At 41.1% G+C, this 25,626-nt stretch overlaps 1 long non-coding RNA gene across 2 annotated transcripts in view; it reads left to right on the forward strand.

Annotated features, from left to right (window-relative positions):
* Nucleotides 1-24,528, forward strand: part of LOC115042166 (uncharacterized) — a 41,686-nt gene extending 17,158 nt beyond the window's left edge. For both annotated transcript variants that reach the window (XR_003840659.1, XR_003840660.1), the window contains 3 exons: nucleotides 12,236-12,300; nucleotides 21,727-21,812; nucleotides 23,874-24,528. This is a non-coding gene — a long non-coding RNA (uncharacterized LOC115042166). The remainder of the gene's footprint in view (nucleotides 1-12,235; nucleotides 12,301-21,726; nucleotides 21,813-23,873) is intronic.
* The last annotated feature ends 1,098 nt before the right edge of the window (nucleotides 24,529-25,626 follow it).

Genomic DNA, 25,626 nt, shown 5'->3' on the forward strand with positions numbered 1-25,626 from the left:
AGACCAAAGGAGACACACACACCCACATATGTTTTTTATGTTGCGTCTTGACAACGACCCCCGGGGGAGATGATGGTGTGTGACAGCTGCTGCCTGTTCATATTGATTAAATGACAGCCAGGATCACTTACCAATTTACAGACTGACAGAGATCGAGAATGCGACGCAGCCCTGAGGGAGGATTTAGGCCTGTTAGCCCGGACAGCCTGCAGTTTGTGCTCACAGCCGTCTTAATGTGAACATCATCTCTGTCCTACTGTGACCCTGCAGGATGCACATTGGATTACTCTTTTCATTTTTGATGTCAGGACAATCAATACAATAATTTGTATACAAAAGCCAACTGCAGATTAAGCCATCATGTCACACACTCTTGTAAGAAGTTGGATTTTAGCAGGTATTAGTACCTTTGTTTGTAACCCAGATAATTTTGTATTGAAGAGACTTGTATCACAGGGTTAGGTAAACGGACCTTTCCCCAAAAATATATTAAAATAGTATGTAAACTTGTCAAATCACAAGATGATGTTAAATACATCAGAGTACTTCATATGCATCATAAAGCAAAAATAAATGAATAGAGACTGAATAAATACGACATTAGAGGAAAGAACAGAATAAAACGAAACAAGGCCAAATGTGTCAGAACATAACAAAACTACCAAAATCTAATGAATAAAGACCAAGAGCCAGAGGTCAATCATTGCCCCCAATAAAGGATTTAATTTCAGCAAGTTCAACACATAAAATTTTATTAAAAATGTCTTTTATGAGAAAATGCTGTTAAAGAATGTTTAGTTGGACTAACTTTCAAGGATTATTTGAACAAAGTGACAAGAAGGACCGTTTGGTAAAAGACAATCAACAATTTAATTTAGAGTTTTATGGGGTTTTTTTTTTTTTTTTTTTATTCCCTTTGAGCAGCCTGCTGCGTCTCTGTTTTTATCAAATGAGGGGACTATTTATAAAAACACGATTCTAATCCTGTTAAATTGGTTTTGTTTTTGTTGTTTTGTCATTTTTAGTTCAAAAATACATTGACTTGATATAAATGCATCTATGGCCATGTGAAGATGTAGACTTCACTTGCAAGTCTGGGTTTGACTTTACAGCATCAGACATGTAAAAACAAGACATTGCAGGACAGGACAGCAGCAGGACACCACAGAAGACCGGTATGATGACAGGTACATGAGAGACACAGAACCAGATAAACTAGACCAGCAATGACAGATCAAGACAGGACATTGAACCTATGGGAATTTCAGGACACTAGAGGGCTGGTTCTTACAGGGTAGAAGGACAAGAAGAGAACAAGCTGATGACAGACAGGACATTTAATAAAGGACAGGGAAGGAGTTTTAAAAAAACAGAAAGGTCAGGTGGACATAGTTAAGACAGATCAGCACAGTGAATGATGGCAAGGAATTACATAATATTACAGGCCTGGGCATAGCAGGACAGTATTGATAAGAGATGAGAGACAGAGGCAGGCCAGTCTGTCACAGGACGGGACATGCGTTATGTGTGTATGTATGAGTGTGGTGAGTCAACAGCATTGGCAGCGTTGGGGCAGGCGGGACATTTGGCAACTTTCACTGCTGCCAACTGTCGCAGTACTGAGAGCTTTGGCTCTCCCTGTGTACATGAGGGGCGTGGACTTGGGAAGGAGCCAGGTAAAGCTGTCGAGCACAGATTAAAGCGGAGATTGATCAATCGCTCCAGTCTTCGGGGCTGGCGAGTGACAGCTTGCCTGGGGACAGGATCATGGAGACTATCGATTATGATTTGGCTAACTCTTAGTTGCTGTTCTCAGGTCAGTGCTGTCAAACACTTACAAATGAATATACACAGACAACCTTCTTTCTTGAACTCTGTCTGCTTGATTCTCTGTCACTTGTCCATGTCCCACACACACAGTCTCTGAGACAGGACTCTTGCTGTGTGTGAATCTCTGTTTGCAGGAATGACCCTTAGGCCATGTTTTCTAACGGGCCGCAGCACATTTAGCAGCAAGTAGGGGTGTTTCTACGACACTTGGAGGAAGCTGTTAGCTATAAAATGTTACGTACTAAGTATTTTACAGCATGTGAAGAAGTGCAGTTTGAAAAGGTTCACCTAAACACCAGTAATCATGGTGCACTAGCAGTAATTCCTCTAAATGGCAAAATGTGGAAAGGCAAAACCTTCTGTACAAAGTCCTTTAGATAAGAACACTGCAACATGTGAAAGCCGTTCACATCAACTGTAAATAGTTCAACTTCTGAGAAATCCCTTCTCTACGGTGAGTAACTTCGAATACTGCACTACCCAGTAGACCGGGATGTGTGTGCTATCGAGATGACAGATAGTAAAAGTGTCCATCACAGCTGTGCTAAATTCAAAGTAATAATAATCGATACAATGGTAAACAAAAGCCCTGGCATACAGTAGTCCACATTCTGCCACAATGATGCTGATAATGCAAGAAAAATGACTCATTTCGGGAAAGTAATGACGTGTGAATTGACAAAGACCTTGAGTGGGTGCATCAACTCTTTTAATGCAGGAGAAGAAACACTATTTAGGAGGAAACATGTAGGTGTTATAAAATTGTGTGTTAGAAATTCAGTTCATATACAGCTAATTTGAAACAGCACCTGTTTTAATGGGAAAAATTTGTGTAACCAAATCATGTGATTTATTAATGTCCTGAAGAAAAGCTTGGTGTCAAAATATCCGCTTCAACCTCATTGTTACCTTATTTAAGGTTATTTTTTAGGCGCTTTTTTTAGTTTAATTCTGTAATGTTATTTAGTACGGAAAAAGTTCACTGCGACCACAGAATACAACACAATTGGCATGTTACTGAACAACAGACATGAGGATGGGTCTGTAGTGCATCAGACGGGTAACTGGCCATTGGCTCCACAAGCTGCTGCTGTGAATAAATCACTTACTCAAAACAGCACTGCTCCTGAACCAGCACAGCCTAACTGGGACGTCAGACAACACATCAGTATATGATAGATCAGGTACAGTTGTATGTTCTTGGAGAAGATAAGTTTCACTGTTCGCATCGCAGCCACAATATCACCTGAACCTCAACCAAGTGACATAATTGTTTTAACCACAAAGGCAATCCCTCTGTGTCAAACAAGTCTGAAATCACACTGTTTCCTGACATTAACCAACTAGTTGGGGTGCCCCGAGGCCGACTGGTTAGGTTACATTTCATATAGACAGCTCGGTCCAGAACAGCAGGTCGTTGGCTCAACTCCTTGCTGGTTGGGCCCTTTGCTTCTCTCTGCTTCACGTGTCCTGCCCTCTAAAATAAAGAAGACAAGTGGTTATTTTCACCAAAATCATGCTCTTTCATCCACTCTAACTAAATAAAACGATATCAGATCAGAACATGTTTACACTGTATGTCTCATTTTGGAGGACAATTAAAAACAATGTATCATGTTATTTAACTGGAGGCCCTATTTCTGTTGTAGTTTCGTCTCAATATTAGCAAAGTGTTCAACAAAACATAACTTCCTGTGATTGGATGTTTCCCACTGCGATGCTTCTTCTTTTTATGCACACAGGGTTACACTTTCACCAGCTCTTCTATCAAAGCTGCTAACCTTTTCTAGTAATTAAAGAACAAAATAATTTAATGTGCATTTAAACTTTGGCTCTGCTCCAAATGCATGCCATTTAACATTGCCTATGCAGAAAATGAACAAGGCTTTTCTTTTTGGATCCCTGGATTCCCCACAATCTCTTCTCCTACTCTGTCCCGCTCTATTTCAAGCCAACAGCAGACAGGACACAAATTTCATTCTGTAAAAGGTGACTACGTACTGTGTGAGTTTGAGGCAAAGTGTAATATATGTCATCCACAAACAAACAAATAGGCACAAAAAGCCACGGTGTGGCTGTGGATGATGGGAGGGGAAGTCTGTATTGGGAGCAGATGCCTAATAAGGCTAAATACCAGACTGTGCATAATCTCCCAGTAAACTGTCTACTCATGAAAAACACAGAGATGCAACAACAGCAACTCTCGCTTTCTGTCTGGCTGCCCCCCTCCCCCCAACAGTCTCTCTCTCTCTCTCTCTCTCTCTCTCTCTCTCTCTCTCTCTCTCTCTGTCCATGCCGTACTCTTTCCCTCTCTTCCTTACTTTCTCGCTCCTGCTCTCCTCCTCCTCCTCCTCCTCACCCTCACTCCTCGTCTCGTCTCAGTAAGTAGGATAAGGCTTGGAGAGCTCTGTCGTCGTGGTAACTGCCAGAAGTATTCAGTTTGAAGTTTGAGGAGGTCAGTTTGCGGGTCAGAATAGCCCCCCTCCCCTCCAAACACACACTCACACACACACACGCACGCACATGCACACACAAACCAAGAGAGCAGGGGTGTTGAGGGGACCCCATATGGGCCTGAGGAGATGGGGAGGGGGAATGGATGTTTTTGGAGGGGCAAGGGCCACAGCAAAGCCCCTGCATCTAAAACAGTTGTGGTTCCACAACTTTTTCAATTTCTAGGATTGAAATTAAGCTGATTATGAGCGATATCTGACTTGGATTTACTCTTTGTTATAATTGGATTTTTTTCAGCTCAGTTGCTCTGGTGTTCATTTCCATCCATTCAGTATGTTAATCAGCAAACTGAACCTCAGCGACTGCTGCTTTTATGCTCGTGTCCATACTGCTGCAAAGTATTCCGTCCATTGGCTGGCGTTAAAACTGCTAATCTCATGTTTTATAGGTAAAACTTTAAGTGGAATGTGAGTTGTAACTCCCACATAGCTGCTGTGTAGTAAAAACTCTTTTATTTGCCTCTGAAATGCTATGTAGTGATCAAGAGTAATATTACATAAAACAAAAACATTTGAGTACAAGTAAACACTTAAGCTGGAAAATGAACCCAGATCCCTCTAACTGTGAGTTGACAGTGCAAACCATCCAAATCGAGTACAGTTATATTTCCGGAAGTAAAGGACACAGAAGCAGGTCCAGGACGGGCACTGCACAGACACCCCAAAAAACAAAAACATTAATTCTGGTCCAGCCAAGGTCCAACGGTCACCAAAGCTTTTGTGCTGTTGTCAATGAAACTTTGTTTTTGCCTTGACTGTGGGCCAAACACTCTCCGTCCACTTAAACAGCTCGGACTGTGTGTAGCTTTACTTGGGCACCTTGAACAACGTTCTGGGCTTTGGGAAGTACTGTCAGCTCATCAGTCTCGGACAGCTGGTACACCATGAGCTAACTCAGAAGTCCTCCACCGCCACCACACTGCCACTGCAGGTGCAGCCCCCTCAGTTCCACATGTTGTAAAGCACAGCTACACAGGTTGTAAAACTGAACTTGAGGCTGTGAAACAATATATTACTGGGTCCTTCCTCTGGCCCGCAAAAAAAATCTAGCATTTTCTGTGGAGTTCTTTGAGCCCAAATGAAGTTTCTGCTCATATAGCACCACTGTTGAACATGAATTATTTCTGTTTAAAGGCCACTAAGGCTTCATTGCTTCTGCTTAGGTTCCTAAGGAACAGGAGGAGGAAATGAGGTTTATTATTTGAGCAGTTTACAGCAACACAGATTCACGTTTCCAATGTTTAGCACAAACTTTCTTTCTCTCTCAGTCTCTCCCTCTCTCTCTCCCTTTCTCTATCCTGGGTGGTTTCTGATGTAAATGTTTTCAGTCAGTTGGCGGCTGAGTCTCAGCAGGTGGTCCACCAAATCCACCGTAACCCCCAGCAACCCCTGTCCAGCCAATCCAAAGGCTTCCCTGCCTGCCACTCCGCTTAGTTAGCCCTGACAGGACCCTCTGTGTGTGTGTGTGTGTGTGTGTGTGTGTGTGTAAAACAGTGATAGACAGAGTGAGTAAAGCATTTGAGAAGCAGTACTCAGAGGACAGGGCGTGTTCTTGGAGTGGCCATTAAAAGTTTATTAAAAACTTTTCAACCATTGGGAAAATAGGTCTGAGTATCAGCGAGCATGGAAGCAATTGTGTACAGTGTATGTCAGTGTGTTTGTGTCTCTGAGCCTACTGCTACATACTCAGAAACTGTGACAAAATGTCGTCATATTATGATGTCTTTTACTGTTGTTTTTTAGCTGCTCCATTCAAACATTTCAGGCCTTCTGCTATTACAGGTTGTTGAGAAGCGTTCTGGGAAATGTAGTAAATTCTTCTTTCAGATGAAGCACTTTGAAGGGGAAGATGGCAAAGCATCAAAGTAATTTTCACTTTACTATTTTATTTTATAGATATATATTATAGATATATTTTTGTAAGCATCTGTAACTATGTAGTGATATACTAAATACTGTCTTTATAATGACAATAGCTGTCAACAGATCTATCTATACCTAATTAGGATTATTGAGATGTCAGCCATTTTGCATCATTTTGTATTGTGTTCTTTTCCTTACATCTGTTTGGATCACATGCCAATTACATTTCAATACATTATCAATACATTCAATACATTTCAGCAGGCTTGCAGTAAAACCGGGCTCTTACATTATAGCAAGAAAAAAGTATAAAAATAAATATATATGAGTATTATTAGGTTTTTAAATAAATCTTATAAAGCATTACTGAAACAGTTTCCAATCTTCTTATTACAAATTCAAAACAGGTCATCACTCATTAGATTTCCTCAAAATCTAATGAGTGATGACCTGTTTTGAAGCTGAATCACGTCTGTGATTATTTTTTGAATGAATCCGGGCCATAGTTTAATTTGATGCAGAGTCACTGAAAACAGGGCTGGCTTCTTCAAAAACTGAAAAACTGTGATCTCATTTGTTCATCTGACACACTAATCCTTTCTAACCTATGAATAAAGACCTTGAATCAACAAGCATCACTAACACATATTAAGAAAACACAACAAGAGACTGAAATTATTAGGTGACACAAAACAGCTACTTAGAGGTAATTTCTGTCAAGTTGATTAATCACACTTGTGTTCACTGTCATTCATTTAAAAAGAAACTACCTTTTTGTGCCTAAAAGTAACTTGTAGCAAAGTGTCAGCTGAAAGCCTAAAACTACAGTGAAGACAATTCACCTTTAGCAGACACTGCACATCAAAGTTGTGGGCTTATATTATAATGATTTTTGTGTAGACACAATACTTGTAGAGCTGACATGAAAAGCTACTGCTCATGGTGTATCTGTTCATAATTAACACTGCTGTAAGGTACTTCAGATAGTATTTTACAAATATAATTATTAACCAACTTTATTGATTATTTATATTATTTTTACAGTTTTCATTATGGAGGAGACCAACTTTCTGCTGAATAAGAAATTAAAATATAATTTTCATTCAGTTGTTTTGCTTTTTCATACAATATTGCAAGTTAATTTGTGCTTGACTAGGTGGATTGTTACTTTGGCTTTCTTACACGTGATCTTTTTATTTTCAGTTAAACCCTGAGCCATTTTTTCCAGTTTTTCTGTAAATTATTCTTTTTCCTCATCAGTGTTCGAGTAACTGGTGCCGACCAGTACTGTGTTCAACTCTTTACTGCGCTCGCTGTGCACATCCTCTCCGTTTTCTTTCCCTATCCATTCCCTCTCTTTTTTCCCTTCACCTGAAATGTGTGAGTGATATGGTAACTATAATGGCAATAACCTTAAAACATTTTTTAAAATGTTTGTGTGAGTGTGAGAGCGAGAGTGCCGGCGACGCAGTGCATGGATGGTGTAGACGTCTGAGCTATCATCAGCTTTGATTGGCTTTGAGTGGCTTTGAGTGCTGGGTCCACCCATCAGCTCTCCTGGGTCCTTACGAGCAGTGTGGGTGTGCATCTGTGTGTGTGTGTGTGTGTGTGCCCATGCCTTTTGTGTACCTCAGTACTTCCTTTGTGAGTGTCTCAGGGAGAGGATTTCTGTGTGCAGATATGTCTCTGCATGACCAAATTAAGTCTGTGTATGCCCTACAAACTACAGAACCAGACCAGGGCATCAGAAAGTCTGAGTGATTTTAGCCACCACAATTCAGACACAGAGTAGAGGTTAAAACTGTGTCAGCAAGCAACTGCCCCATTGAAGTGTTCTTGAGAAAATCCCCCACAAAGGTTTCACTGTGATATAATAACGCCTCTTCACTTCTGCATAGCTCTCATGGCGCTGGATTTCATTTCACTTTCTCAACAAACAAATGCAACCAATCAGCAATTCAGTAACAAGAAATAATTACTGCCAGTTTCCCCTAGGCTTCAGAAGAAGTGTGTCCACCCTGATTACCTGACTCCTCCCACCTCTCTCTGAACTCCATACATATCAAAAACAGCACTGGAGGGAAGAGAGAGACTCTTGGTTAATGTATAACCAGGCTATGTAAAGACAACCAGATAGCTCAGCTTATTAGCAAATAGGCTTGATATGTGTGTGGGATAAAATGAAGTTTGACGGCTGGTATGAATGGCTGTGACGTACTGAGGAGCCAGGGAAATACTCAAAATGTAAATATGTAAAACAATGTGACTAAAGAACCTGAACTGCTCTCTACCTAGATTTGTAGATGTGACCATGTATGTATGTTAGAAATGAGCTTTAAAGTATCATTTATGATAGTTAATGCTTTTATGTCAACGAGAAGACATCAGGCGTCATCAGGAGAGTTCAACTAATCTCTAAATGAAAATCATATTTTGAGATCACCGGGTGTCATGGATCATAAAACTTTCAGTGGAAGACAATGTCAGATTTGCATCTAAAAAAACATTTGTCAAATGAGGTTGAACACAGCCACAAATATCATGATCACTTCATCCCTTGTTTTCTGTTTTCATACGTACGTGTGTACCTACATGCAAACATGGATCTCTGCATGTGCGTCAAAAAAAGAGAAAGTTTGTTGTTTTTTTTTTTTTTTGGCCAAGTTGGCATAACATGTACTCTGTGTGTGTGTGTGAGAGAGAGGTTGTGTGTGCATATGTGTGTTGGTGTTTTGTATAGAAAGTGCTGTGTGCAGTAGAACGAAGGATTTGGTGCCATCAGCACGGTGATGTCAGCACACAGAGACAAACAAAGCCAGAATCCAAACCCTCTCCGTACTACCCACAATCCCCCAGGACCTCGTGGGGGGCCCTGGCTGGGGGCCCTGTGCTGTTAACACATGCACATCCATGTTAATGCAAGCTCTCCCATACTCACACAGATACACACACACATGCACTTGCATTCACAAGGTCAGTAAACACACATGTAATGCGCATGTACAGTACATGCATCCATGCTCTACTGTACATACATACACGTCTACAATAACACATTCACATCCACTCAAACGCATCACACTATCATTTCTACCCCTCCAGCCAAAGTGTGTATGCATAAATCTCTCCTGATGTTCATTTACACCGGATTACCAGGATTATTGGATTTATACATATGCTCCAAGTTGGAAAGTGAAACCATCTGTAAAGTGCTTTTTCAGAAAATTAAATGGACAATATAGTCCTGCACAACGTGAACCTAAGTGTAAAATACAGTTAAAGCTAAACCAATTCTAGAGGGAGGTCATTTTTACAAAGGTAAAAGCAGCTGTGAAAAACTTTTTGGCAACCTGTTTTCAGCTGTGAAATATATTCAGTTAAATAAACACAACTTTAAAAAAAAAAAAAAAAAAACTTTCATACTTCAAAACAAGGCACAAAAGCAAACCTGACACAAACTTTGGAACAATTAATTAGGATGTTCGGCCGGTTCAAACTGTGTTTAAAAACTACAACCATTTGTCGGGCACTGCCTTATGAGTGAATGAGCAGGCAAATCAGAAACACACCTCTGTTTGCTTTGGCCTGGCCCTCTGCCACGCTGCGCCAGCTTCAGCCACGGCCCTTGCAAATGGGAAACGACATTACTGTCATTGCAATCGTGGTGGTGTTCATATGAATATACTGTGACTGCACTGAGGCAGACATTAATAGAGATATGGCAAGAAACCTAACTGTAGTCTGAAGGGTGAACAAGAAGGCAGGCCAAACTGACAACAGGCAACTAAGAGATTCTGACAACAAAATTTATTGTTTGCTTTTTACTTACTTTACTGGTAACATTGGTTTTCAATTCCCAGTTCCCCTTTTTGCATTGGTGTCCGTTGGAAGTTTGGTATGTACCCATACTCATAATATGCGTCTACAAACGATGTAGACGCACATTACTTTACTGTGTCCATTAACCCAAATGGAAATTCAATTTACATGCAGTTCAAGCTTTCACTAAAAATATTGGACAATTCTAAACAATTACTTTGTCTTTGTCTAAACTTGAAAGGCTAAATCTCAAAAGACATTGGATGTCAACATAGAAAAATGCAATAATAACTGAATGCAGTCAAGGCTGTCGCACTCAGTGTCAGCAATCTGTTTTTGCGCGTTGATTGAACAATGAAAACGGGTCCAATTTTCATGTCAGACATTTATCAAAACCAAAGTGTTGATTGCTATGAAATGATTATTGCAAAAGAACAAATAATGAAGACTTGTCAGTGTTGGTAAAGGGTAGACAAAGATTTACCTCACCTTTGTGGTGTCTATCGCATCTCTGACGGAAAAAAGTTAGCATCCCCCAGAAAGTCAGGGACTTTGTGAGTTACGTGCAATTAAAATGAAGAAGAATCAACCCCAGTGTCAGTTATCTTCGTCGTCAGTGTCCCCACAATGAATTCACAGTCACAATAACAAGATTGGAGATTTTCAGAGCCCCTGAAATGGAGACTTTTGGAAACCGTGACGGGCACCATCTTCTCGTACTTGCTTTTCCGGCCATTGCAGTTCCAACTACAGACAGACAATCTGCTTCCACTTTATAGCTACACAAACCCAGTGTGTCTAAATCTTCATGGAATGTGTTTCCTGTCATGTTAGTATGGAGAGGTTCCTATTTCTGATACACACCTGAAACACTTGCTTGTTTTCATTTTAAAATGAGAACCTGTTATTGAAAAGAATGGAGAAAAGAATTTTAGGAGTTGCTCTCTGATGTGTACTGCCTGAACAGATTTCTGTCGATTTCATGCCAGCTGGTGTTAGAGTCTGAAGGAAGGCCAGTCTAATGCTGCTATCTTCTTGTCAAAGTGTTACCCAACAATTAGCAACTGTTGCTTTTTTTTCTCTGCTTTTTAAATGTCCTTCTGTCCAAATCAGCAAGGGACAAGACCAGTGTGTGTGTGTGTGTGTGTGTGTGTGTGTGTGTGTGTGTGTGTACACGTTTGTTTGCTTTTTTGGGCAGTACGATTGGGGTAACTGGGCATACTGTACCCAAACAGGTCCTCATTGTGATGGAGAGGGAAGAGTTTGGTCGTACTTCACCCTATTCAGCCAAGTTTGGGCTGAGTGTGGAGGACTGAGGGACACTGTGTGTCTGTGTGCATGCTTTTGTATGTTTGTATGTGTGTGTGTGTGTACAGTATTATACAATGACTGCTGGGAACTTCGGGTACATATATCCACTATGTGTTTTCTCTGAGTTGCCCTCATCGCTCCTCTCTCCCTGCCTCCCTCTCTTTCTCTCTCTCTTTCTCTCTCTCTCCCCCTCCCTCTCCCTCTCCCTCTCTGTGTGCAAGTGTGTGTGCTTGTGTGTTGGAGGGGGGTCAACAATAGCTTCCTTTGACCCGCATAATGAGGGAGTTCTTCATATTCAGATGGCTGGCTGTAGATTCGCTGCTACATTAGTTTCATCCAAACCTCACATCCATTGAAACACCGAAGAGTAAGCGCTAACTTTCTCCAACTAAACTTTATTCCAGTGCATCAAGGAGGAAAGAGAAGCCAGTAGGTGGCCTGAACAGTAGCTACTTATTGCCTGGTAACACAGCTTTTCACCTTGAGCAGCACTGGCAACTGTTGTGGGTGTTAAAGATTCGTGTTGAACTGTGACCCTTCATTCTCAGTGGTGTTAGGTGAAGGTCAAGGGTTTTATGAATTTGCTCCATATGGTTTCAACCGCATCATTTCTAATAAAAATACAACCAGTAGATAATATTGTGGTTATTTCTGTGGTGTTTCCATTCAGGGCAGATCAAATGTCAAAGAAGTCTGAGCATCTTATAGGTGGCAGTCTTCCATCACTGCACATGCTCCTTCCAGCCAGAGCTTCACCTAAATAATGAAAAGGTTTCTCCGAGGAAGAAAACTACAGCACAGCACTGTTGTTAGGAATGTGCAGCGGGTCACTGTAATATCAAATGCCACTGATTATTCATGTCAGTTAATAGCTTTTTTCTTTTCTTTTCTTTTCTCAGTGATGTAAGAGAAGAGTGAAGACGGAGTCAAGAGACCAGGATATAGTGTGAACCGGATGGGACTGGTAAGTCTAAGGAAGACACGCGTGCACGAACAAACACACGCGCACACACACACACACACACACACACACACACACACACACACACACACACACACACACACACACAGTGTCCCATAGAGAGACACAGCAATGCCCTGGAGGGTGCCAGTCATGCCCAGCTTCCGCTGCGCTCCAAATTGAGCGTGGCACAGAGTGTATGAAGTCAGCCGTCTGGAAGAGAGCCAAGCATTGTTCCTCCAAGCAGCTGGATGGTAATTACTAGACAGAAAGAGAGTGAGCGAGAGGGAGGACCTCACTACTGTTGCTTCTCCTTCCACTCCGGGTGCATGTATCATATAGGAAACTGACAACATAGAATAGTGTACCCTCCGTGCTTGTATAGGATCAGGGATCTGATGCCACACCAAGAGGGGGCCCCAGTCAGAAGTTGTCATGACATCAGAAATGTTTTTATTCTGTTTTATTTGTTTTACATTACAAAGAGATATCTATGAGATAACATATAAATGTAATCACTATGCTGTACATACACAATGAATAAAAGTCAACCCTGATATAAGGCCGGAGTAATTTTTATTTACAGAATACAATCTTTCCATGAGTACCACACAAAAAATATAACAATAGTAGTATAAAATAAACAACTGAATCAAAACTTTGATTACAAAAATAAAAATAAAATAGGACTTCAAGGATGACCTACTAGATGGAGATTTCATGAACTTGTCAAGCTATGTAAAGAGGAAATATTGCTGACACGGAAAGGTTTTGTCAGCCCCTACTACAGAACTTGATCACATTTCTGATGAACATACCTTCAACATCTGAACTTTCAGCCGGTTGCATCCTCTTCATCTCCGCTTTACTGTGTGTGTTGTGTATGTTGTGTACATTTGTCTGATCCAAAAAAAAAAAATAAATAAATAAAATTAGAGTGATAGACATGAAGTGGGACATTTGATGATGGAGGGTGTTAGAGAAGAGAGAGAGTGGGAGGCGAAGAGAGCTCTGCAGCCGGCTGGCCCAGAGGAATGTGTCAACTTGCTGTCAGCTATGCGTTGCTTTGTCATGAGACAGCAGAGCACTGGAAATGCGTAAAGTTGCCTTTTTCACACCTTCATCTCCTCCCACCCTCCTTCCTCTACCTCCTCTGCCTCCTCTGCCTCCTCTCCTCCTCCCCCTTCTCACACACACACACACACACACACACACACACAGTAGCAGCAGTAGTCAGGCCAATGCTAGTGCAGCTGTGACCAGAACAATAGAATTCCTCAGGTTTTAAACGCCTGGCACTTAGATTCCTAACAGCCAAATTCCTGGCCTGGAGAAGCTGGGGGTTGCTATAGGACACTGAGAGCTGTAAGACGCCGTGTAAGAACCCTGTAAAGCGCTGTGTGATTTGTGTTTTTTATGGATTGGTTCACGGGGATGGGGACGAGGCTCTGTTGTTCCACCTCACGTACTGTTTCCTCAGATGTGACATTTTCAACACTCCAATTTTAGCAGTTAAGGTCGAGAGGCGTCCTGCTGCTTTGGCAGGGCATCATGTGTCAATGGAGGCACCTGTTAAGTCAACATGTGTGTATTGTAATTTGTTTTTTCGCACATGTGGCGATGAAAACTATGCAGATGCGTTGAAAGGGACACATTAGTTTTAAGAGTGTTAAACTGGATGTTAACTAAAGAGACAAACTGAGATGTCAATCCACTTTTACGTGAAAGTAAAAAACATCTTAAATCCTGTTTTTAATTCGATCACTCAAGCAACTAATATTGAAAACTTCCGGGAATTCAATTATTTCCTGTTTTAGTTGTTTCCCTTTTATTTATTTATTTTTTTTTTCCCCACACTGTCTCAGAACAACAGTTCATCTGGTGTTCAGGTTTCTATTCAATAATCCTGTCAGTAGAAAATTTATAAGGTAAAAGAAAAAAGAGGAAAAGCTCACAAACTGTGCACCTCACATCATGTGTGTTTCTGCTGGTGTCTTCAGTTCATACAGAACTGAGCTGCCCAAATATCAGCCCATCTGAAATAACCCCAAAAATAACGATTCTCTCATTAACCACGCCTGTTTCACAATTTAAATATAAATGAATCTAATTTAGAAAACCTTGGCCACGATGAAGGAGACTCATTTAGAGCCAATCTAAAATTAATGAGGGCATCTGGAGAGAGACCGAGAGAGAGGGAGAGGAGAGGGGGCCCTGCGTGGCTTAACACATACCGCAGTTAACAAGCTACTGTACTTTAAACACCAGAAAATCCCCATTAATTTTAAAGTTAACGCACTACTCTACTCTGAATGGCAGAAAAGAGGCTTTAATGTTGGTTCAAACACATGATCGTGACATCTTCAGACTGACTCTTGGCCTCTCTCTGTCAAATCTCCTTTATGTTGTCAAATTCCAGCATTTATCAGACTCGGCCTACTTTTGCATAGTTATAATTATTTTTTTCATTACAGTGGCATGTGAAATGTTCATGTACGTGTGCGGGATTCACCCCTGAGACTTAATATTGTGTACTCTACCGTCACAGTTGCATCCTGTGAGGACTGACCTACAGAGATAGCCACAGTAGAAGAAGTAGAATCTCCCCATGATGCCTTCAACTTCAGTAAATCTTCCAAAAAGTTCTTCTATGAACTACAAGGTAATTGGCATACATAAAATAAAGTCTCCTGGTCAAACGATAGTATTGTAATATTTATTTAAATCTATAGGGGTCTCAGCTTTAGTTCTCCAAAATTTTCTAAAAAGAACACACACATTTTCCCGAGTCTGTTACGTGGTTTGCCTCAGCAGCCACTCAACTGGCTCCAGCAGATGACGGCCAGCTCCCACAGTGACTGTTTGGTTTTGCAGGTTTAATTCCCGATGGGTTTGGGTCCAGAGTGATTAGGCTGTGCCCTAAAGGCCAGCGGGCTTGTCAGGTGTCTCCACACATTAATGTTGTTCTGTTCACACCCTGAGCCGACAGCACAGCGAGGCACAGGAGAGAGTGGAGAGGAGAAATGCTGATCTGGCATGGTGGGAGGAACAGAAGGACGAAGGGGGAAACTCCATGTTTAATTGTATTGTTCATGTATTAAATCAGCTTTGTTTTTCCTGTTAAAGTCCTTCACATTCATTAAGTTATCAACAATGTTTATTAGGTTAAGTAACAATTGGCTATTGAGTGGAGCCATATTTATGCCAGAAAACTGCATTTTGATTATACCGTGCCTCTGCAATTGAAATTACTACTTTACATAAAAGAAAGATCACAAAATAGTTTTTTTTATATTTGAAAGTTGTAATAAATGCTGGTAAAAATCTAAGGTGGTGCTTTGGTGTTGAAATGTAGATTTGAAAATAATTAATAATAATTAATAATTATTACAACATATAAGAGCACAAAGAAACACTGAGCTAATGCTTGGTGAAAAAGATGGAGGCTATGATATGTACGTTTCTATGACTGAGGTACAAGGTCCTTTTCCTCTCTAATGATTTTTCTGCTCTCCTCTGCAAGAAATAGCAACACACTAATGGATGCTACCTCAACATTTTCTTTACCCTTTTAGTCTAAAACCTGCTGAGATAACAGGGATGACTTTCCCCCTGCTGGATTCAAATAAACTTGCATTGTGTCTGTGCACAAACAACTTCCTGGATGCAGACATGCGGCTTGTTAACGGGGACAGGCAAACAAAACAACAACAACAACAAAAAGAGAAAGAACTAAGTCTCTTCCTGCTTTTGACCACCAACCCCATTCTACCCCACCCACACCCACCGCATACACAGCATGGTGCAGCCGTAGCGGGGATGGTGGTGAGGAGATGGGGTGATGTTAGGTTTTAGAGTGGGGGGGGGGACTTGTGTCCTGCTCTGAAGGAGTGTAGGAAGAAAGGGAGGAAGGGGAGGGGGGTGAGAAGACCTGCTGAGAGGGCAGCCTATATACACTCCTCCTCCTTCCTGCTATACCTCTCCCTCCATCTCTTGCCTCTTTTCACCCTCATCCTCTTCCTCCCCCTCTGTCTCCAGCCGTGGGGGTAAAGTACATTACATGCTTGCTAATCAAACCTCCATTACAAGTTTGGAGGGAATGAATCAAGAGTCTCAAGTCTTCTTCTTCTTCTCCTCTCTTTCTCCTAACTTCAGGGTGTCTCCCTCACCTTCCTCCTGCTCCTTCATCTTCTGAAAAAAAGTCTCTTAACTTTTGAACTGTGTATAATATTTAGGAAGTATTTCGGTACTGTGGTAACATGTAATGTCGGGTCCCTTTCACAAAAAAATGTCATTAATATTCTTAAATATTATGAGAAATATGCCGTAATCATTTTAAGACACCACACTTTGATCCAACCAATATAACACATTAAAATCAAGCTTGATTTGACAATATGGATAAGGAATTGTTGGACATTCTTACAGCGCTTGACATGATGTCACTTTGCAGCAACAAATCCACAGATTTTGTGAAATATCTACTGGCTGCAAGAATCATTCTCAAAGTTAGAAATCACAGTAGGAAGCACAACTTTTATTTTAGTTTGAAATGTAACATCTGGGCTGATATCAAAACTGGCATGTCAAACATCCAAGCAGAACTTTTAAATGTTTAGAACCCAGCATGGCTCAAAAAAGTTTGCCTTCTCTGCTGTCTGAATGTCCGTCTGAAATGCAATTACAAGCAGGCAAACATTTTCCCTTTCGGTCTTCATGTTCTTCAACATTAAGCATTCGTTGAGTATATGCACTACATTGATGCTAACATTTGTGTCATTTAGAATGTTCAAAATGTCAACAGGGCATATCTTGTAAGATGTCTAAGGGTGGTGTGAAAGGAGAGCTTGAAATGGGAAGGGGTTATCCTTTAGAGAGCAAAATGCTCTTTATCGTTTAAAGCCACGATGAAACTTTGGTGTGACATTGGCTCTGGAGGTCAAATGGTAAACAAAATCATTAAGACCCATTGTCTGGGGATTGTGCACCAGAACCAGAGTGTGAGGCCACATATCAGTCAATTTTTAGCACAGAAGAAGCACAGTCAAACATGAACATGGAGTGACTGCCTTTGATTCTACCTGTTTCAGCCCGGCTCCTCGGTTACAAGCTGCTGGGAGCTAAACTAACAGAAGCTCACATGGAATAGTGTGCTGATTTGAATAAGCTGCAAAAGCCCCTTCAGAGCTCTGTGGTCTGCTATCCATACAGGGGATCAGAGGATGAGGTCTGCACAATACCACAGTGACACATACTGGATCTATTGTACACAATATCTGGACTTGCATATTGAAACCGATACATGTAGGAATACAAAAGACGTAGCAGAGACAGTCTTACAGGGGTAATTAGCCATGCACCCAACCAAAGCTCAAATTACCATTTCTAAGAGAATAAGCTCTCCAGACGCGAATAGACAGCTTTGAAATATAATGTCTTGTTTTTCCTGTGACCTGTAAACATAGATATGCTGTCATTATTGACCCTATTCTCCAAAACATATCTAAAGCACTTGTTAATGTGAAAGGCACAATCAGGTTGACGTGTGGTTGCCCCATATTTTTTCTCTCTTTACTCTTTTCCTGTTACTGGAAAATGCAATTTTACATTTCCGTCTGGCAGATGAATGTAGTGACAGACAATTGTATTATTTACCAAGGGAAAAGGAAGAGGAAGAACAGTTTGATACTTAGAATAATAATTTAGCGCTCCCCTCTCTCTTCCTTTCTGTTGGTAATTGGATTTAGTGAACACCTGTATGAGTGTAGATTGTTCAGGGGATTATGGCCAGGGAAGCCCTGAGTCACTACTAATTATCATCTATTTCTCACTCTCTCTTACTCGCTCACTCACACACACTCACACACACACACACACTTCCCATATTCCCCCCCTGCACCAAACAGAAGAGATTTAATTGATATTTGAGGGTAATGGCAGCTTCCATCTTAGCAGTGGCTTAACAGCTCAGGTAGCTCGTTTGGGGATATTACTTCCTTGTGGTGGGTTGCCAGTTTGAGTTATTTGTATTTCAACCATTTGGATTAAACCTTTTGTCTCCAGTTGCTGCTGGTGTTTTTAGTAAATTGCTTTCCTTCTTGGGAAGCAGTGGGTCAATTATTAATTCTTTATTGCTGAAATCATTGGATTCACTGAAAGAGGATAGTTTTGTTTTTTTATAAGGATTCTCATTTAAATGGTTTAGTTGGTGGCCTAACAAAGATACTGTAAATGAAGTGACACACAAGTCAACATTAAGCCATAATTCTTCATCTCAAGCACTGCACCCAGAGCAGCCTTGGCATTTGTAGGGGAAATTAAAGGTAATGTGTAGTATCTTTGGTTGAGAGTGAAATCTGTGAGTTCTTCGAAAGGCTCTCGTTCCCTCGGGAAGCTGCCTGTTGTGAAAGCTGCCCATGTGGCCTACATTTGCTTTGAGGCATCAAAGAACGCCTAAGACTTCAGGGTCCCTCAGGGTATCCTCTCAAAAAGATACAGGAAGGTGATGTGCTGCTGTCAGTTGTTTACACCTTTCAAAGAAAATAAGTCTCGTATGTTCACAGTGGATAAAGAGCTTTACCGGCTATTACATGTTGCTGATTCTGTTGCACCTTTGCTCTGTTTTCTGACAGTGATATAATTCTGTTTGTTTCATTGTTTGTGATGCAGTTGGAGTCCACTAAAGACCACTTGGACAGTGAGGATTTAGTTTTCACCAAGGCACTTCAAAAATAAATCCTGATGTTACTTGGTCTGTCTCTCTCACCCTTATAATGCGCTGTAACATGAATGTGGGTGACCAAGATGACCATAAGTGGTGACTTGGAGCCGCATTGTTTTTACAGTAGAGTTAGGATGGGTACATTTTGATTCTCTCACATATGCACGTTGTGGTGTGGTCATTTCTGTTCACACCAATCAATTCTTGTTGGTTTAGGAATGCTGGATCGACTTTTAAACAAGTAATGAAAATGGATTTAAAACACACAAAATAAGGCTCTCAGTCATATTTGTGACGTTCGGCAGCAGGCACAACTTACTCAGCTGTTAAAATTTTCAGTATCTAGAAAATCTGGAAGGTCACTCCCTCCTAAATCCTCTTTTGGAGACTTAAAATTACTCTTAGAACCACAGACCAACAGCACCAAAATAACACTGATAAGAATATTAGCAATATATTTGATGGGAAAAAGTGTATCTTATTGCGGAGTGAAGAATTTCAGTCTAATTTAAATATCATGGCCAGTGCAGCTTTGAGTGTTTGGATGGTGAGATGAGAGTGGGGAGGACGGGAGTGATGGACAGCCAGAGGGAGGGAAAGAGCAAAGGGGGGAATGAAGGGAGGTGTATAGTGCAGCAGAAACTTCCCATGCTGGCCTCCCAGTGTGGCTACGTAATGAGGGCAAGGGACACAGACACACACACTCACACACACACACAGGCACACACTCGGGGCCGAGCACAGCCCCATGGCTGATTAGCGGCACACAAAGGCCCCAAACAGAAGTAGTGGAGGACACACAATGGGAGCAGGGCCTCAAGGCGTGGTTTACTTCTGCCCCGAGGGAGGGGGCGAGAGAGGTAGAGAGACAGTGAGAGATGTGGGCAGAGAAAGAGAGCGAGCGAGAGAGAGTGTCCCACTGAGTTGGACAGGCAACCGAAGGGGGGAAGGTAGGGGGGATGAGGAGGGGGTTTTCTGGGGTTAGAAAAGTGACAGAAGCAGCAAAGAGTTTTGTTTTTGTCCTATAGAGACATGCTGGGCTTCCACTGAGTTCTGCTGCAGTGACTGCAGGAAATCAGGGGAATGGACCAGCGTCAGGGCAGCTTGATCTGTCTCCCCCGTGATCCAGTCCACCTGATCTCGAGCACCTTCTGAATTTGGAAACAGCAGATATAAAGCTGAGCTGGAAAATGTGAGGAGCCACACCTAAGCTGCAGTTAGGGACAGTGAGTGCAGTTTATTTGGGGATGGAGATGTTGAGGGACGTTTCGGCCTCTTTGGATGTCTGGTAGTGCAGGGGGAGAATTCAGCATGTTCCACCCAGCTAAAAAAAAAAAAAAAAAAAAGAATAGGGCAGCAACACAAACATCACATGGTATGAGGGTGAATTCGATTCATGAAAATGACGTGCACTGCCTGAGGCAGCAAGCAAAATTAACAGTCACTTTTATTTATTCCCTTAAAAGCTGCACAATAGTTGGACAGAAAAATCCAGACTGGTGGCAAATTAAAGTGAAACGCTCACACATGAAACAGGGTGACAATGCCTGATCCATTTGTGTACAAAGGTTCACCAAACAGTTTGGTAATGATGTTATAATCAAACATTATGAGCGTCGCAGTCACAAGATCTAAACCCTTCGACACTTGAGCAGAGTGGCATTTTCTGGAATAAGTTCTTTGATGCTTTCACAATTAATAAAGAACTTAGACCTGCTTTACAATCAAAATAATATGGAAATTTAATTTTCTACAACATGAGAGCTTTAAGTTCTAACCCCATGGACTGAGTATTATTAAGTCACTTAGTGTGTGTGTGCAGTAAATAAAAATCATTTCTCTTCCGGAATCACTCCTCTATAGTACAGAGACACTAGAGAATATTAACAAATTGCAGAGAAAAGAATTAAGTAGGATTTATCGACAAGACGCTGACGTGCAGTCCTTAGTGTGTTTTGCTCTCTGGATGAACGCGCCTCCTTCACACTGTGCCCTTTTCCTGGCCTCAAACCCTTCACAGTTTCCTCCTCCTCTCAGGAGATTTTTTGTATGTGCACAAGTGTCAACACTTTGGCCAAAGCTTGTTTTCAAGACTCTCATGTTTTGAAAATGTTAATGACATATCTCTCCTATAAATTTGTTTCTATTCAATGAAACATGGAGCCGCAAGGCACTCACGTTATTCACTGACAACACTCAAAATTAATATCACACAGCCAAGATTTTACTAAGCGCCTGTCACACAGTTTATCTATCTGCACTTACACTGCAGACATTCATCTCTGCCAGTCAGCACATCAAAATATTCATTATAAAAGATATTTTGCAATAATCTCTATAAAAATAATTCAGTAGTATTTACATATATTTTAAGTAATGGATAATTCTAACGTTAAGGAATATATGAGGTGTGATATTGATTTCACACAGTACTGAGGGGCTTCCTGTTGGCTCAGAATGTGTGGATCTAAACCTAAAACACACCAAGATCAGTAAAACTGTTGGACACATTCATTGTCAGCTCATCGTTATTAAGCAGGAAAGGGAAGCTACGATGAGCGTAAGCTGGACCGCGGCCGATGATGGTTTGAGTTATTGCTACCACAGTTCTATAATCCCAGTGGCTCTCTGCATAGATTACAATCTACACATTTCTCAGAATGAATATTAAATGGCAGCAACTAATGAACACGACCTTCTTTTCACAGAGGAGCAGCGGCTGCTGTAATCACCACTGTTCAATTAGCAGCGCTGACCGCGACGCCACCTACACTTCATTAACAAGGAGGCTAAGGTATGGATTTAACCCCTTTGTCTCTGCCTGTTTCTTTCCTTCTCTATCTAACTCAATGCACTCTTTACACTCTGCTGCAGTAAAAGCTTGGTGGCAGGATAAATGAAAATAGTCCAAATGACTTCCTTTCACACAATAATATTGAAGCTTTTGGATTATTCACTGAGAGGTAACCGAAAACAAGAGTGAGAGAAAGACAAATTTAATAGGGAGGGGGGCATAAATCCAAAAAGACAATTCAGCTTTTCCAATCTCTTCGTGTTTTCCAATTACTTAATGCTATTTAAATACACCAAGGATGACACACACACACACACACACACACACACATAAACACACATTAATTGTCCTCAGCCATGAAGAGGCTCCTGAAATAAGTCACGCAGTAATTGTATTTGATAAATCATAAAGGCAGCCCATCAGAGGAAAGCTAGCTGTAATAAAATGATAAAACACGCAATTATGAAAAAAATCCCCGGCCTTTAATTTCCTAAACACACTCTGGAGAAAGGCCGTTTAAGCTGGGTGATTTGACGAGATGCTCAACACGTTATTTCTCTCCTTTTTGATACTTCAATTCACACCACAGGCCTGTGAAATGGTTGTAACGTTAGCAGAACGCCGCAAAGCTCCACACATTCGTGCTTCCCGTCTCTTCAATCCTGTATGTTTTTTTCTAGATTGACCAACTGACCCATTCACCTGTAGAACGAAGGCTGTAGACGAACTAACAAACGTATAAAGGATAATGAGCTGGCATTTTCTCCAGCAGCCTTGTTTTGGAAGGACTGCTGTGAAGGTGGGGGTGGGGGGGGGGTCGTAATACACAATATGCTGCCCAGCAGTACAAGTTATTAAAATGTTTCATGGTTCTGTTTTGACTCTCACAGCACCCGAGGTTGAGGTTTTGGAAAGATCCTGATCTGATTTAATAGAAAAAAAAGCTTCCATCCTTTCGTGACCTCACCTAAAGTGCTTTGGTTGTCTAAACCACAGGCAAGACTCTGGATAAACGGGTTTCCCCTGCCTGCATCCATCGAAACCACCACCTGCTAATGTCATTGCTGTTAAAATAAAGGCTCCTTCATCTTCATTCATATGTAGGAAAATGTTGGCTCTGAACATAATCCAACCACAACTACCAGAGCAAATGGGTTGGTTAGGTTTAGTTATTTTGGGATGGTTTGGCATATGCTGTAGCATCACAGGATAGCCTCTTTGATTAGCCGGTCTGCGGGGCTGAAAATAATCATTGTGCACGTTGTATGTTTTGAAAAACCAGTTGTCTCATGCTGCTTTCAATACCCTCACACAGCAACAAGCAGGGGAATACTCCATCCGATCAAATCTAATATGACCCACATTAGTTACTTTGAGTTAACAACCCATTTTTTACTTTCCTGTATCATCACATTTAGGTGACACAAACAAAATTCTATCTTGTTGCTAGATCACATTAGCTCTTTGAGGCACGGAGGTCATTTTGTGCAGAGCTTGTATAAATATTACATCAGCCACTGATGCGTCTGCTGCACACAGACATGCACAGTGAGGGCCACAGAAATCAGATCTTTTGGTTCCTTCCATAAAAGTAGTCTGTCTGTGTGTGTGTGTGTGTGTCATAGGTGCTGCTTTGTAAAATAACATGGAAAAAGAGATTTTCCAGTATGGCGAGGTTTCCACAGTGTGTTTCCCTCAGGCAGCAGCAGAGACATGATTGAATTTTGTGTGTCTGTGTGTGTCAGTGAGTGTAGGATGGGTTTGACTGAGACACATCAGCCCTGTGCTGCACACCCATCAATCTTTATGTTTTCTGTCATTGGCTGAATTTAGCGTTCATTAGTAGTGAGCAAAAATATAACCACTTGAAATTAAAAAGATATTTCCTAATTTCACATTCCCACCTCTTCCGCTGTTACTCCTCAGCAGCAGATGGCCAGGAGCTGTGCGGTTTTCCAATTACAGCAGTTTGATCCCACCAGAGGGGGAGACGAGGAGAAACATGTGAGTCATGTGTGACTTCTGTCTTCACGCACAATAACCCCATTTCTCTCTCTGTAGGTGATGCTGACGGTACAACGCCAAACCAGTCATAGCACGGGAGATGAAGACCCTGACACTTCATACACGCACGCGCGCACCTGACAAGAAATGGGAGCTTGCTATCAGCAGTGTGAGCCATTTCCAGGTGAAGAAAACCGAATTAAAGTGAATCAAGCTGAATTGATGTGAACTGGAATGACCTGACCTGGAGTGAAAAGACGGTTTCAGCTGGACAGGACACACACAGCTCTCTCAGGTTTCTGGGAAATAGCACAGATGAAACCCTGCTGTCATTCACACCTGTTATATATGCTTTACTCGGATATAGTCTGCTTATTCACATGTATACTGTTGTGTATGTGATATGAATAAAATTTAAGTACAGTGTCTGTTTGTCTTGAACACATACAGTCATCAGTGACTCTTCTCCATGAGTCAAATACAAAAAAATGAAATTTTGAGATGCTAATATTTATTTCAGTAATGCATCAGTTTCATCAAATAAATATTATATATATATATATTAATATAAATAATTTGGTGAAGTCAATAGTAATACTTTGACCTTACAGTGTTGGGGTTGTTTTTTTATTTTTTTGGTGATTTATAGTATATCAAACGTGTGCAAATATTTCAACATTTTTAAAAGAAGCTACTTCAACTTTTTTCACAAAATTTTTACCGTGTATCTGTCTCAAATGTTTTAACATGTTTGACTAATTTCAAGCTGAAACAAAAAATTATATTTACATTTTATACATATTTAATAAATAGTAAACATCTGCAGTCAAAGCTTTACTGAACATGTATGCGTTGTTTTCTCTCTGTGTGGAATCTGAAAACACTGAATGAAAGTTTCTGTTTGCATTCATCTTTGGGGATGTACACACACACACACACACACACACACACAGTGAAAGCCCCTGGCAATCTGCGACACTGAGTGTAAATGATCGCATAGCTGTGGTCGTAACTCACAGCCATACAAGCCACTGATAAAAGCTGACACCCAGTGTGTGTGTGTGTGTGTGTGTGTCATTTTAGACTCTTCATGTTCCCTCCCTTCCCAACTTCCTCCTCCTCTTCTTTGACGCCTTAGGTGATGAAACTGACTCCCTCCCTGCCCAGCTTTTTTCCTTCACCCATCTACACACACTTGTTGACCCACATTAGTGTGTTTAACCTTATTGATTAGGTCCTGTGTATTGATACAGATCAGAGCGATCTATCACTGGTATCTCTGTTTGCAGGGCGGAGATGAGTCGATAGTGATGGATGGATTAATCAGTAAACATGCTGAAGTGAAGACACTCACTGCAACAATGGTTTTATTGACTTTGTTGTTCACCAATTAAAATAAATTAAATTAAATAAATTTAGGAGTATTAGGATTGCGTTTATGGTTTCTCGCCATGTCACCGGATAAATACATTTCAACCATGGTAGTCATGGCAATCACATGTGTATGTGTATGAAAGGTTGGACACTTAACACAACAAAACAGGCGCATATCCTGCACAACACCATATGCCTGATAAAGAAAGAGCTCTAATACAGGAATGGTTAAATGGAATTAAATTATGCTAATATATTATTTTGCTCTCTTTCAAAAGACACCCGAAACTGCAGACGAATCAATCCTTCAATTACACTTTTCAAGTCGGAAGTACAGATAAGATTTGCTAATGTGGAGACAGTAAATAAAAAAAGCTGTTTTGTTGTATTTAACATGGATCTTTTTTCCTCCGTCATTCACCTGCTACAGTTTCCT

Source organism: Echeneis naucrates, chromosome 4, assembly GCF_900963305.1.
Source record: "Echeneis naucrates chromosome 4, fEcheNa1.1, whole genome shotgun sequence".
Lineage (NCBI taxonomy): Eukaryota > Metazoa > Chordata > Actinopteri > Carangiformes > Echeneidae > Echeneis > Echeneis naucrates.